The sequence below is a fragment of the Stenella coeruleoalba genome (genome assembly GCF_951394435.1).
Source record: "Stenella coeruleoalba genome assembly, chromosome: 5".
NCBI lineage: Eukaryota > Metazoa > Chordata > Mammalia > Artiodactyla > Delphinidae > Stenella > Stenella coeruleoalba.
In genome coordinates, this window is record NC_137150.1 from 54,822,467 (window position 1) to 54,837,646 (window position 15,180).

At 38.3% G+C, this 15,180-nt stretch overlaps 1 long non-coding RNA gene and 1 pseudogene across 2 annotated transcripts in view; both read right to left on the minus strand.

Annotated features, from left to right (window-relative positions):
• The window catches only part of LOC307186614, a 445,691-nt gene that overhangs the window by 35,008 nt on the left and 395,503 nt on the right, over positions 1-15,180 (minus strand). The window lies entirely within an intron of this gene.
• LOC307187040 (acyl-protein thioesterase 2-like) overlaps positions 1-15,180 on the minus strand; it is a 43,750-nt pseudogene that overhangs the window by 24,372 nt on the left and 4,198 nt on the right. The window lies entirely within an intron of this gene.

The window sequence follows — 15,180 nt, forward strand, 5'->3', positions numbered from 1 at the left end:
ATCTTAAAAAATCAGAGTACCAGTATCAGGTCTTATGCTAAAGATTTAACTTACAGTATCAAGTAGGATTGTATTTAATGGCAAAAATCAAAGACTAGTACTGACACAAATAAGTTAGAAAACTATTTGTTTAAAACACAAATTCTGAAGGTAGGCTGTTTGGGGTTGTACAAGCTGCAAAAATGTCAAAGAGGGGCACTGTTCCTTCTGTCTTTTTATTCCAGTTTAAAATTTTGGCTTTCACCCACAGGATGTTAAGACAGCCTCTGTACTTCTATTAATCAAAACCATTTTTGATATTCCACATAGGAATCATGGAGTAGGGCAAATGAGATGTCAGGTGAGTTTGCGCATTATATAAACTTCCTGGCAACATTACCCAAAGTCTTTCTCTTATATCGTTGGCTAAACTGGAGTCACAGTTGTAAAAGACGGACATACTTGTAAAAGGACATACTTGTAAAAGTCATACTTGTAAAAGAAACTTGAAGGACCAAGACAGCCAGGGAACATCCCTACTTCTATCACCAGGGAAAACACAAGAGACTGGGACGTCGGAAGACTCCACACACATTACCTCACTGGATCCTTATACAAACTTAGTGAAGTATGTACAGAGCACCTACATTGGCGCTATGGATTTTCAAGTGTTATAATATTGTTCTCATTACTTTCTGATTTTACAAAGAGCAGCATCAAGAAGAATGCCTTAAATATTAAACTTTTAGTTGTGCGTGGCGACAGGAAGCAAAGAATAGAAGCAGGCAAGGCTATTTTACCACAGGAAACATGAAGGAGCTTCTGCCTGATTTTGCTTTGAGAAGCAGATATGAGAGGAGCAGGAACGAGGCATGATGACTAAATATAATATGCTGCCCTGAATGGGATCATGGAACAGGAAAAGGTCATTAGGTAAAAACTAAGAAAATCTAAATAAAGTGTGGACTTTACTTGATACGAATGTATCAGTATTGGCCTATTAAGTTGTATCCAGGGTACCATACCAGTGTCAGATATTAACAACAGAGGAAACTGGGTGTGGAGTATATGGTAACTATTAATTTTTCTGTAAATCAAAAGCTGTTCTAAAAATAAAGTTTATTTAAAAGAAAGAAATCAGTGCAATACCTAAAATTGTCTACTTGAATTCTTAGAAGAAAAATAGCATGATTGAAAGAGTTATCAATGATGGACATTTATACACTTTCCAAACTTCAAATTCATATATACACATATAGGAATGCACAGATTAGTCTCTGCACACTACCGATTTAGAAATTCTATAAGTTCATATGAAAGCACATCATATTCCATAACCAGGAAAAGACATTGAACATAGCAGCAAGGCATTTCGTTGCACCGTGATTCCAATTAAATAAAAATTAAAGGCTTAAAAGCAATTACAAAGGGTTTTAGAGTCTCCACAAAGAAAGTCATGTAATTTTTATTTAATTATGTAGATGCTTTAGTTTGATTAATAAAAAGATAATAAATTAGATTTAAGTACTCAAGGAAAGGCCAAGCCTCACCTGGTCCCTTGTTGTCAACTGTATGTCTACCTCATGGCATAGTCTATTTAAAAGTGTATTAAAACACTTACTTTTGTTAAATTAATATAAAGTGCTCTAAAATTAATGTCTTGACACTTTGTGTCAATACTGTAAGTAATACTCAAAATATGACCACTTTCTCTATATTAAGACAATGGAACAAAAATGGGAAAAATATATATACATAGGGATGACTCTATTTTTGCACCACATTGAACTGATTAAGAGTACCACTTGGTTTCAGACAGACCTAGGAACTCACCTGGCTCTGTCGCTCACCAAGTCTCAGTTTTCTCACCTATTAGATATAACAAGATTACCTAAATAATCAGGGTGCTGTGAGAATAAATGAGTGAATTCTGTAAAGTATCAGGCATATAGTCTCATCTTTGTGACAGGAATTAACAACTGCACTTCTCTTCACAAGTAATCCAGGTCACATGTCTTTACTGTGTTAGTGAAAGGGCCTTACTTCCATTAACACAGTAAAGAAAGCAAAGACTTGCTTCGCTTAGCACATTCGTAGGGCAGGGCCTAGAGCTCAATCCTTTAGCACTGAGTTGGCAGCAGGCACCCAGCTCAGAGCCCTGCTGCAGGATTGGCATGTAAATAGGACAGCCTTTTCCTTCCAAGAGTTTTACAGCAGCAGAAGGCTTATGAAGCTCTTAAGCAGAAACCTGGAGAAGACTGGAGAAGGACAGTCTTAAATCCAAGGTGAAGCAATTGTGTGGGATCAGTAAGGAGAGAAGCCATCGGAAGTACCAAGTGCCCTAGTGGCTCCTTTGCAAATGATTCCGGCTTGGAACATCTGTTCTAATTTTTCTGCTTTGGTCCACATCTTAGTAGGCAATTCAGATTTGCACACAAGTAACTGTAATTCTAGCCAATTAGTCTGGCAGATTTATTGCTCTGGGGCTAAGAAGATTTACCCATTTTGTGGTCAGACACATGAATCCCAATGCTTTTTCATGTAATAGCTATACCCTTGGGATCTTCAAAATCAGTTTTTTCATTTATTAAAAGAAAGTAATAACTTCTACCAAATATGTTTGTCATGATGACAAAATAAAAGAGATAAATATAAGGAATGCATCACATTTATAATAAATAATAAATAAGGAGATTTATTATTATAATGATCATCAGCAAACTGTAGTAAAAATGGGAAGCCTGCTGGAGAAGGAACAGGCAACACAGAGAAGATTCTTGGGAAGAGAATTTCACATAGCTGAAATCTCCAGGAAAGGAGAAGCATCAGAAGTGTCACATATACTGCAAGAATGGCAGATGGTTGGTAATATCAGAGTGCATGGTTGAAGCTGAGAAAGGAGACAGCTAGTACGAGTTCAGTTTGGAAAGATAAGGTCAAGAGCCATGCCATAAATTTCACTGCCTGACACATCACTGGGGTCATCATTTCAAATGTCAGGGATCCTATGATAGAAAAAGATATAACCATAGCCGAATGCCTATTGAGTATGCAATAAAAATTAGCCTTTGATTTTTTTTTTTAACTTTTGCTTGCGCAGTTTGCCTCTTTCTTCGCTAAAGTTTCATTTTGGTGTGATGGAAATAATCCAAAATTAGATGATGGTGATGGTTGGCCAACTCAGCAAATATACTAAAAACCATTGCGTTAGACACTTTAAATGGGTGAAACTTTGATATTTAAATTAAATCTCAACAAAGCTGTAAAGACATGGAGTAAAAAAAATAACTTCTTGTTAACTGAGATTTCTGGGAAGCAGTAGAGAATAACAAAAAATGAGAACTTTATAATCTGAGAAACCAGGATATACATTTTGATAGCCATTTACAGCTGAGTGACACTTACAGCTCTGTCACTTGACAGTGGCAAGTTATTTGACCATTCTGGGACCATTTTTCTCATCGTTGCAATGAGGGTTAGTGCTCTTCTGGCAGTGGTGCTGCTAGGACTGCATGAGAATATAAATGTAGATGTGCCGGCCCAGTCCATGACAGCCGTTCAGTAAACAACAGCTATCATTTTAATTTTATTATTATTTGTAAAACAACAGCACTCATCTATTAAGGCTAATGCAAAGCAGCGTGACAAACTTTTATGGTTTTGAGTGTAGAAACCATAAACTGGAGCACGTCAGCTTTGGTCAGGTCAGAGCTTGCAGTCTGGCCCTGGGGCCATTGTCCAAGCCTTGCCCCCCAGTAACAGCTCCTGTTACTCCTACTCAAACCTGCATGTATACAAGCATTCAAACAAAATCATTTCTTGAATAATTCAGCCAGGGGTGTGACACTGGACGAAACCTTGTTATTTTCACTCCCTCTACGGCAAATTTGATATTTCTCACAGAAAATATACCTGACAGACTTGCTTTCCAGGTCAGCAGAGACTTCCGTACTCATACAGACTCTGCTGCCTTGCATTATTTACTTAAGGAAGTGAGGCAAAGGAAGAGCAGCTAAATTCAGAAACTGAAAATTCCCATGAAGAACAAAAGCTAGCCACTAAATTCACAGGGCCTACATGCTACAGGAAAAAAAAAAAAAATGCCAATTACTGATGAACTTGAAGAAACTTGCAAAATTCTGTCAAAATAAAGCCTGAGATTTTGATTAATTGCTGTATTTCATTTTACTCTATAGGTTTGGCTTTTTATAATAAACACACAAAAATCACCATAATGCAGCAAAAATATTTAAAATTTTAGTATGGCTCTGGTGATATTTTGAAAGGTGTTCAAACTATAAATTATGAGTGTTTCTTGCATAGCTGTCATTTTCATAGAGGTCCTCTACTCCACCCCACACCACCTAGTGGATAAGTTATTGTTATCACCATTTTCACCCACTTTTTGTTAAAGAGGAATCAGACTCAAAGAGGAAAAGTAACTTACCTAAAGTCACACAGCTAATAAGTGACAGAGACAAGACTCCAGCTCAAATCTTCTGATTGGTGCTATTTTCCCAGAATAATCTCTAGAGGTATTGAGATTTCACATCACATGTCCACTGAATCTCAATATATGGGATTATAAAATTTAAATATGAGGGAAAATCTATGTAAAAAGAGCAAAATAAGCCTGAATAATTACTCTCCCTTTCCCTTAACTAACAAAATAGCAAACAAACAAGCAAAAGAATATTTTTTAAAAAAAAACTACCTGGCAGCAGCCAAAAAGTGAACACTGTTTATGCCCGCAAACTTCAAAACTCCTAGTCAAAGAAGGAAAGATAAGATTTTACACAGAGGGAAGAGGCCCCGTACAAAACAGTGTGGCAAAATTCCTGAGAACTCTCGGGAAATCTCTCAAATACAAAGAAAGAAACTGCGAGAGTAGTGTTTTTGTTCCAATCCTGACTGAGGAGTAATGGAAACACTTATTGGGGAAAACAGGTAAATGAGGAAAATGAACAAAAGGACTGACGGACAGAAATAAAGCCTCTCCAACCACATGCGGACCTGGAAAAATGGGCTGAAATCTACACGTTCCCCATGGGAACGGAAATTCCAACTTCCCAACCAAAAGGAGTGAAATGTCATACAATACACTTCATAGACTTTCAGAAAAGTGTAGACCAAGTAAATCTACATGTTCCCCATGGGAATGGAAATTCCAACTTCCCAACCAAAAGGAGTGAAATGTCATACAATACATTTCATAGACTTTCAGAAAAGTGTAGACCAAGTAAATCTGGGTACCTCTGCATTTGAGTTCCCCTCTCCCTCTGACAATTCTCCAGGCTATGAGAAAATAGCCTATGAAAGGCCCAGTCTTCACACTGTTGCTGAAGGAGAAAAGACACAATTCTCAAAGTCGGTGAGACACTACACCAGACTGAATTAAAGCCTTGCACAGAACCACCCAAGCGAAAGCAAGATGACAGAATTGATATGGCAACTGAACAAAGGTACTGCAGTAAAAAGAAAAGGAAAATCTTTTGTATGATAAAAATCTAACCTAGAAAGAAACATATCCCCTCAGCAAAGAGAAGAAAAATCATCACGCTATAGAACAAATTTTTGAGTATCAACTGAACCAACAGGAACTAAAAACTGATCTTGTATCATGTTTAGAATAAGATTTTTTTTAAACGGTGTGAGGGATTACTGACCTACATGTATATATATGATATTGAGGATCACATTTATTAAAAAATGATATATTGAAAAATTAATATTCCAGACAAAGAGACACGTGCTAATTATAGCAATAGCATGATGTATTTAAACAAAAAGGAGAAAGAAAAAAGAAAAGACACAGGGGTTTACAGAGATTAAGTAGCATATTCAGGTGTGTGACGCTAGTAAATAACACAGCCAGGATATCGCCCCAAAAAGTGTTAGGGTATTTATAGAATTGCTTCCAAACTGATGTAAGAATTTAAAGACTAAGTGTATCTACCTACTCCATAATCCCTTCTCATGGATAGTTCAAACTAACAACTCCAAAAACTTAAAAAGCAAAGTAGGACCCATTGGCTGGGTTTTGTGGACAAAGAAAAAAAAAAGTAGAAATTGATTCAAATTGCCATATTTCATTTTCTCCCGTAGGTCAAACAGAAAGATACTTTCATTATCCAGGTGTTCACTCTCTAGCATGAAGGAGCTGGCCAACTGACCGTCATGAACCCAACCCAGCAGCTCTTGAGCCTCCACTTTTGTCTACTTTGCTGGTTCTTACAGGGGGAGTAATTGGACTCATGTTGGGTCTGGAGACATCATCTTAACAACCAAGAGGTATAACCCTAACCCCTGGCCAGGATCCAGATTCTTATAATCCTCTGCCTACACCAAGCAGATCTGCTTCAATCTGTTCTCTGTTCTCCAAGCTATATCTACCTATCTGTGCACTCACCAGGATAGATTAGTCTCTGCTGTGATAATTTTTAAAGAATCACTCTCTGTATATCTCCTCTGGGTATTGGTGGGCATTTCTGACTTCTGCTGTCCTCACTTTGCCAGACTGATGACATCTTTCCCATCTAGAAAACCACAACAGCAGTAGCAGTGGACTGGAGCGTGGCGCATCAACAGTTAAATGTTTCCACCAAGATGTGGCACATAGGATGACTTCCTGAGCAGAGCAAGTCAACTCAGTGGCCTAATTTCAAGGACAAAGAGAAGTATAATCTCCCATATGCCAAATACTAGAGCAGAACCAAGTATCGAGTATTAGAAGTAAGATCTTCTGCCATCAAAATCATTAACTGAGTTCTGCTTAAGTCCTAAATAGAGGTGTGGGAGTATACTATCATTAACTTAGCTATCTTAAGTAAAAAAAAAATTTAATTCATACCGTCAAGTATTGCTAAACTGTACAAAGTTACATTTGACTTACTGCCAATTTTAAACTAAAGCATGTGTTATCCTAGAACACAATCAGAGTCATTTTTATGCCTTCATCAAGAAGATGAAATTGTAATGACATTATGGTAGCTACTCTCCATATAAAGACCAACACCTTGCTTCCTTTTTTTCTTGGTCTCTCCCAGATAACATCACCACAAAGAGGAATTTCTAAAATTGAAACAGTTGAGATGAGACACCTAAAGTCCAAAGCAAGCACAGGTGAAAGAGCCACTTTCTTCCTGTGCGACTTTCCCTGAGGGTTTTGGTCTCTCTGGTAGCGCAGCTGTTATCCACACAGTGGGATGTTGTTGGGATAAGTGACGGTGATAGAAAAAGGAAAACTGTATCCCATGCTTTTGAGCACAATATTGCTGTAGCTCAGGAACTTGGGCCAAGTGAACAGGGAAAGTATCCAAAATTGGCCAAGAAAGTGTTTCTTTCAAGGTACTTTATCCATGACAGTTGTTGTGGTAGTTAATTTTATGTTCAACTTGACTGGGCCGCGGGGTACCCAAATATTTGCTCAACATTATTCTGGGCATGTCAGTGACAGTATTTCTGGATGAGATTAACATTTGGATTGGTAGACTGAGTAAAGCAGCTTGCCCTCCCTGAAGTTGGTGGCTCTCATACAATCAACTGAAGGCCTGAATGGAACAAAAATGTGGCCCTCCCACAAGAAAGGGGGAACTCCTCCTGCCTGTTTGAGTTGGGACATGGGTCTTCTCACGCCTTTATACTTGAGCTGAAATATTGGTTCCTCCTGGGTCTTGAGCCTGCCAGCTTTTGGACTAGAACTTGTACCATTAGCTTGCCTGGCTCTCAGGCCTTTGATCGTGGACTGGACTTACACCACTGGTTCTCCTGGATCTCCAGGTTGCCAACTGCAAATATTGAGATTTCTCAGCCTCCTTAATCATGTGATCCAATTCCTTATCATAAATCTCTTTCTATATACACGCATGCCATTCGTTCTGTTTCTCTAAAGAACCCTGACTAATACAGTTGTCAATTGTTTTCTAATCAGCTGATGTTTCCAATGGCTGGGTTATCTAACATCATAACAAAGTAAGACGTGTGCACCACTGTTTAAACCAGTTCTTCTCAAACATTGCTGTGCATATACATGCCTGGGGATCTTGTCAAAATGCAGATTCTGACTCACGGGACTGAGGTGGGGCCTGAGACTCTGCATTTCTGATGAGATCCCAGATGATGCCAACGCCAGTGCTACAGATCCATGTACCTACTTTGAGCAGCAAAGATGTCAAAACTCCATCTCTACTTCCAAGGAAAGCGACTAGACTTCTACAGGCCTAGCAACCTCTGCTGCATTACTGCCAGTCCTAGGCCCTTTCCTACATCAAGGCAAAGCTGTAGTTAAAAGTACAAATCAGGGGTCATCTGTGAGGGAAATGAATGTCCCTCACAGTAGCTGGTTTCTATTTCCACTGTCAGCAAGCCACAAATTGGTATCTGTCTGTGCATGAAGGAGAAAAATGGAAATGGATAAAAACAAAAGCACTTCCCCTTGAGCAGAAACAATCCACTCTTCCAAATATTATTTTCTGGCTACATAACTGTGACAGGCGGAACTTCGTCCTCTAAGTGGAACTAAGTCCACACTGCAATACTTTGCTTCCTTAGAACATTGCCCTATCAATGCATTCTCTTGACAAGTACCTGAGCTTGTTTGCCTATCTCGGCATAACAGAGAAATGTGCATTTCTGAGCTACTTTTCATGGTGTCAAGCCTATTTATTGATAAGAAAAATTATGCCATATATTAAAATGTCATTTAGCCAGTTTTGGAAAGAAAAGCCTTCATTTGTGTTAATTCAAATATGCTCTCAATACCCATGTTAGAGATTACAGAAAACAAAATGTCAACTCCATTTTCCATTTAGTTTTAAGTTAAAAATTTGCAATAACGTGTCCTGACTTGACAAAAGCACTTGTTTAAGCAGTAAATGCTACCATATGTTTACCCAGCAGACACCAGGCTAATGAAACAGGAAAATTTCACCACGAATGACAAGAGTCAGGTGCAACGAAAAAAATACATTCTGTTTTATCCAGATTTCTAAACAGTCAGCCTCATGATTGGAGGTAGCAGCCCAGGTTAGAAGACTTGGCGTTTCATCAGACCCATAACCTATTCTTTGGACTGCCCACTATTTTAAACTGTTTTGTGACAGAAAATATCACGCAGGTGTGAAACAAGAGAGTTAAAAGGTGCTTTCACTCACTTTACATTATGAATTCCACCCAGTGAAACTGTTCACTTCTGCTCTTTCCCTTTAACATCATCGTGACTTTCTCATTTCCTCGGCTGCGTTGGTAGGTGTTTTGACACTTGACACTTGTAAAGGGAGCAAAAAAAGCAGAATTTTCTATATAGACATTTCTCTGTTTTCTACTACTGCGAAAGAACTCTTCTGAAAAATCAGATGTTCTGACTAGAGAATTTTCATACATGTGGTAGTAATACATTTAAATAGGTGTACCACTAAATCTAGTCTGTGTACAATGTAACATTCTTTGTTGATCTAAAAGACTCTTAACATTCATGACAGATGTTTGGAAGTACTGGTTAATAGTGCAGTCTAGCTGATTAAGTGCAACAAGACATTTTTACTGAGTGCCAAGGCAATAATGGTACCCAGTTGCTAGATTGCTAAAATAAAGTGAGTTATTGGCCCACATAGGTATTATCTAACACCTGGATCATGCTGTTTCTCATACATAGAAAAATCATTAGTCTAATGAGTTAAGGTTGCTTGACACCTTATATACACAGGCTCATGCATTTAGGTAAATTACCTCAAAGATCTGGAGACTGTCTTCAGTGTGTTAAAGTTTCCAGTGTCTTCAGTAGAACAAGAAAATGCATCTGCATCTAATAAAGTAAAGAATTCTGGTGCCATGAAGTGAGTAATGGAAAACATTTTAACCCCAGCATTACACTCCACCCTCTGTCCTACATTGTTACATGAGAATCACGAACACTAACCCATTCTGTCACCCATCCCTCCCCTCCCAGCATCCCCATTGTACTCTGCAGTAAAATATAATTGATTTTAATAATCAATTATAAAAAATATAATTGATTTTTCAGCAAAAATATAATTGATTTTAATAATCAGGTTTTTGTAACTATTTAATGAAAATAGCATTTTACACCAGTTTTCATTAGTAACAATGTATGAGCTCATAAAAGTGAACTAACATGTACTGAATGGCCACTATGTGTCTCCACTCAGGTAGACACTTTATATACATTACATGCAGGATCTCACTTAACAACCACTGAAAATCTGTAGGGTAGTTATTAATTCCATTTTCCAGACAAGAAAACGGAGCCTCTGAGAGTACTATGTCCCTGGTCACATAACTGGTTATCAATAGAGCTAAAATAGGAACCCGAGAGATTCTCATAATTATTTCTGTCCTATCGTATTCTCACATACATATGGTAAATTAACTAAAATAAAGTATAATGTAACCTACCCTAAACAGTTTGCTTGGTTTACACTGCAAAGTCCATAAATTTAACTGTGTAAAATTTGTTACAAATACACAGATTGGATCAGTGTGGCAGGCTTTCCTTCCTGGCATTCCAATCTACTCAAATTGAGTTGAAATGTTACTTTGACAATTACTAACGTAATTACCACCACTTCCCTGGTGGTCCAGTGGTAAAGAATCTGCCTTCCAAAGCAGGGAACGTGGGTTCAATCACTGGTCGGGGAGCTAAGATTCCACATGCTGCGGGGCAACTAAACCCTCACGCCACAACTACTGATCTCTTGCGCCTCAACTAGAGAGCCCGCATGCCATGAACTACCGAGCCCACGTGCTTTGGACCCCGTGCGCCACAACTAGAGAGAGAAAACCCGCCTGCTGCAACTAGAGAGAAGCCCGTGTGCCACAATGAAGAGCCCGCACCGCATTCCGCATGCCTCAACTAAGACCTGATGCAGTCAAATAATAATAATAATAATAAAGAAAACAAATAAATTTTTAAAAATTACTTAACATAGTATGAAATAAAATGTAACATTTTCATAAGTTTTACTCCTTAAACAGAAAACTGCAAAATATAGAACTCCAACTCCCTGCGACATATAAGGCTGTACTGTGTTTTTAGATATACTTAGTGGAGTATTTTGAGGATTTAAATAGCACTGCCCAAAGCAATTGAAACTGATCCTAACATACCATAGTTATGTTAGTAACTAGTTGGGTACTTCCATGTAAATGATGCAGTTGGTTGGCACAGATTTCCTTTGCAAATGTCTTCCTTCAGATCCTATAGACAGCTGAATATTTCTCCAGATTAAAGTAAACAAATTGTAATGCCTTTCCTTTTGTTTCACCCCAGATGGATTCTCCCAAAAGAACAAAATCCAAAACAAAAAACAATAGTACCTCCTGAACTCTTGTTAAAAATATGAGTTTTAACACCATTAGCAAAAAGTGACTTTGAGAAGCAGTTGAGCCTTTATGGCTCCTAAGCATTTTCCCTCTTTCGTTCTTTTCCTATTGTTATTTGTTTTCTTTCAGCCTTTGGTTCACCTGCTACCATCCCAGGAGTTACCCTCTCCTTTGGTTGCTATGTTAGAGACAATTTTTTATTTATTATTCCTTCATTAAATCAGATATTTATGAATGTACAATAACGTATATGTTTTAAGCTAGCTTTTCCCAGTATAAGTTAAAAATGTGCATGGGCACAAGCCACCGACACACTGCTACACATGGGAATCCTTGAGATTTCTCTCATGTTTGAATGGTTTGTAAAGTGATCTATGGTGGCTATTGTAGAAATGAGGACCTAAGGATCACCACCTGCAACAATGAAGAAGAGGTGAATCGGCTGGGGATTATTCATGTGTATAGTCAATCCGTGAAAACCAGCAATTGCTGACAGTCTCAAGAAATAAGAATTAGTCTAATGGTAGTCAGGCAACGGACAATGAAAATTAAACAGAGTCTTTGGGGAAGTGGTTTAATATGCTCTACCCATCCTTCAAATCCTGCCTTGTTTTTGTGGGAATCTATGCTAAGGGGGAAACAGTACATTTCTGTAACTGAACAGGACCCTATGAAGTCTTCCCCAGACAGAACCCCCCTCTCCCCCACCCAGTATCCTCTGCTTTAGCTCCTCTCTGAAGTACCTAGATAACAGTATCTTATGCATATTTTCTGAGTTTTTTCAGATGCTAAAAACTACCACCAAGTGGAAGAAATTAACTACTTGATGATCTTGTGCATGGAGCCACGAGACTTTCTGGTGCCTAAGGATTGATAAAGTTAACTACCCTGTTATCTCAACATCAACCAGAGGATTGTGCACTAGCTGATCACATACCCAGGGACATCCCTCCCTCACCTGGCCTTTAAAAATGCTTTGCTGAAACCCTTAGGTGAGTCCAGGGTTTGGGGGCACAAGCTACTCGTTCTCCCTGCATGGCCCTGCAAGAAAACATTTCTTGGCTCCAAACTCTGATGTTTGGGTTTGTCTGGCCTCTCTGTGCACTCGAGCACACAAACTTGCATTCAGTAACATTTCCACATGTATACCCTTGCGGTTTCTCATACCTGAACATCTATTGGGATTGAAATACTCCATTCAGTAATCAGAAGGTAAATATGAATGACATATGACTTTTATCCTCAAGAAGTTCAAAATCTATTGGCCAAAAATGGAAAGATCTTAAACATAGGATGATAATGTTTCTGAGGGAATTTTTCTTTCTTTTTTTGTCTGTGTTGTGCTTTAGAACTAGCCCAATTCATAAAACTACTTGTCGGTTTTCCAGGATCATGCAGATACCAAAGCTAATATCTCAGTATTGATGATATGTTTCTGTAGAGATTTACAGTTCCTTTCCACAAACAATGCCCCATTTGATCTCACAGCAGGCATGGAAAGTAAGTAAAGCAGCAGTCATCCACATTCAAGAAACAAGTCAGAGAAATGAAGTAACTTCTTCAAGGTCACATAATTAAACTATGAAAGTCAGGACTCAAACTATTTCAGGTTTGTTGGTCTAATGTTGTTTTCATTCTTTCTTCTGATACATACCAATTCTTTGAAAATTTTCTTCAATTTTAGATTAGAATCAATAATTAGATCTAAGAAGCTAATAGTTAGATTTAAGATTGATACAGAAAATAACCATGTATAGACCACACATTTCCCATTATTCTAGCTTTCTCTAGTCTCAATTTTCCTAATCACTTTGAGAGCAGTAGAATGGTACGGCAGTATTGAACAATGATAAACTGGAAGAGGAAATGTATTTACTGAATTAGAAAAGGAAAATCAGTAGGAAAATGTTTTACATGTGCTAAGAAGCCTTATTTAAAAGAAGGGGTTAATTTGGACATAAATAACTGGAGGTGTTTAAGGTTGTGCTGAAATTACCCTAGTAAGACAAGGGAGAGGAGGCTATGAAATGTTTGTAGGAATGGAGTGAACTGAGAAAACAGGTGGAGCCAGGCTAAGTGAGTAGAGGATTTTCCTTGTCCAGAACCCAGACGATACAGTTTCCCCTCAGCATTGGCATGCTTAAACCTCCCCCTCCACATGATAAATATGTTATAATAATAAAATAAAGAGTAAATAAAGCAGAGCAATGCTTAGCCTTGCTAGCTCCACTGTAGGGAAGGATTAAGGAGAAAGTGGTGCCGAAGACAAGGGATGACATCATACAACTGTAAGAGATTTCTTCTTTTCTGTGCCAGCACGTTTGTTAAATCCCTAGACACCACAGGTCAACTGGATCTCCTACTGGCTTTCAGTTGATATATTAAGCTCAGGGTTTGGGGCATCCACATTGTTCTTCCTACTTCTTCTACAGGATTGTCACTGGGAAGAACCTCAGGACTGGGAGAAGTTTGGACAGCTTCATGGGTTTGTCACGGGTTATGAGCAATTGTGACGGCAGCTACCTGCAGGTATCTCCCTGGATCTGTTGCCCCCAAGTGCACTCACAGGGTGAAAGGGATTATAAGGCAGAGTTGACAAGGACGCCTCAAGTTGAATATCGCCCCTATACTGTAGAAACATGTGTCAACTGCCTTTCCAGGCCACGTTTGTGTTTGTCTAGTGGTCCAGAGTCTGTAATGGAAACCATCACAGAGGTGTTTAAATTATCTACAGAAACTCCTGTGACATTGATTTTACCCTTTCTGTGAGCCAGAGTTCAGCAACAAAAACCTTTGCATGAAAGAGCTGGAAAAAATGTCAGAACTCGAAATGTCTCCTGGTCAATGCCCTATTTCCTTAGCACAGAGGGACAGCTTTGCCTTTGTCTATTACCAGATCCGTCCTTCAATTTGAAGCCATCTGTTCCATGAACTTCTGAGACTTGGGCCAAAGGAACTTTAAACCAAGAAACCATTTCACCAAATGTCAGTCAGAGAGTCTGGCATCTGGCTAAAACCTAAAATCTCAGAACATGAGGTTTCAGAAGGCTGAAGCCTTCTCTGGAATTTCACAAAGTGTGGTGTGCACTTAAAATTTTATATTTATTTTCTGTTTCTGATTAAAAAATAATTTGATGTTTATTATAAATAGTTTAAAATATAAAGAATCAGAAAAAGAGTAAAAATGATTCATGATCACACCACACAGATATAACTACTATTACCATGTTGTTATATTTCCTCGTCTCCTTTTATATCTTGTTTGTCTTAAACACTTAGCATCATATTCTTTATACTGCTGTGTATATCTGCTCCTCCCTATGTATTTCCTATGTCCCTTAATAGTGAATTAAAATGTTAATCTATCATAGGGCAGTGCTATATTAATCAATTCTAAACTGATATAGATTCCAGTTTTGACGAGTATCTTAGAAAATGTCTTTGTTCATATAACACTTCGTGCATCTTTGATTTCTGCCTTAATTTTTTTTTCTAGAATCACAATGACTATGACAATGATCAATGAATATGTATAAAGTTCTGAAACATTTGCCATATTGACTTCTAGAAAATTGGTACTCTCTCAAAGCAGAGTATGTGGAGAAGGGGCTCTGTCTCATTGTATCCTGTCAACAGAATACCCCAGGTAACTGAAAAAATATCCAAATATTATTATTTTGAATTTTCATTGCTGAAATCAATCATCTTTCTGTTTCTCTCTCCCTCGCAGTCTGGTCTCTTAAATGCTGCTTTCTTACAACGGACAATGAACATAAATTCTGTGAAGCCCTGTTCCACAGCCTGCCCTAACCTGGTCCATCTAGGTCTCATCGGAGGAGTTTGTCCAGATCTCCTCTGCCC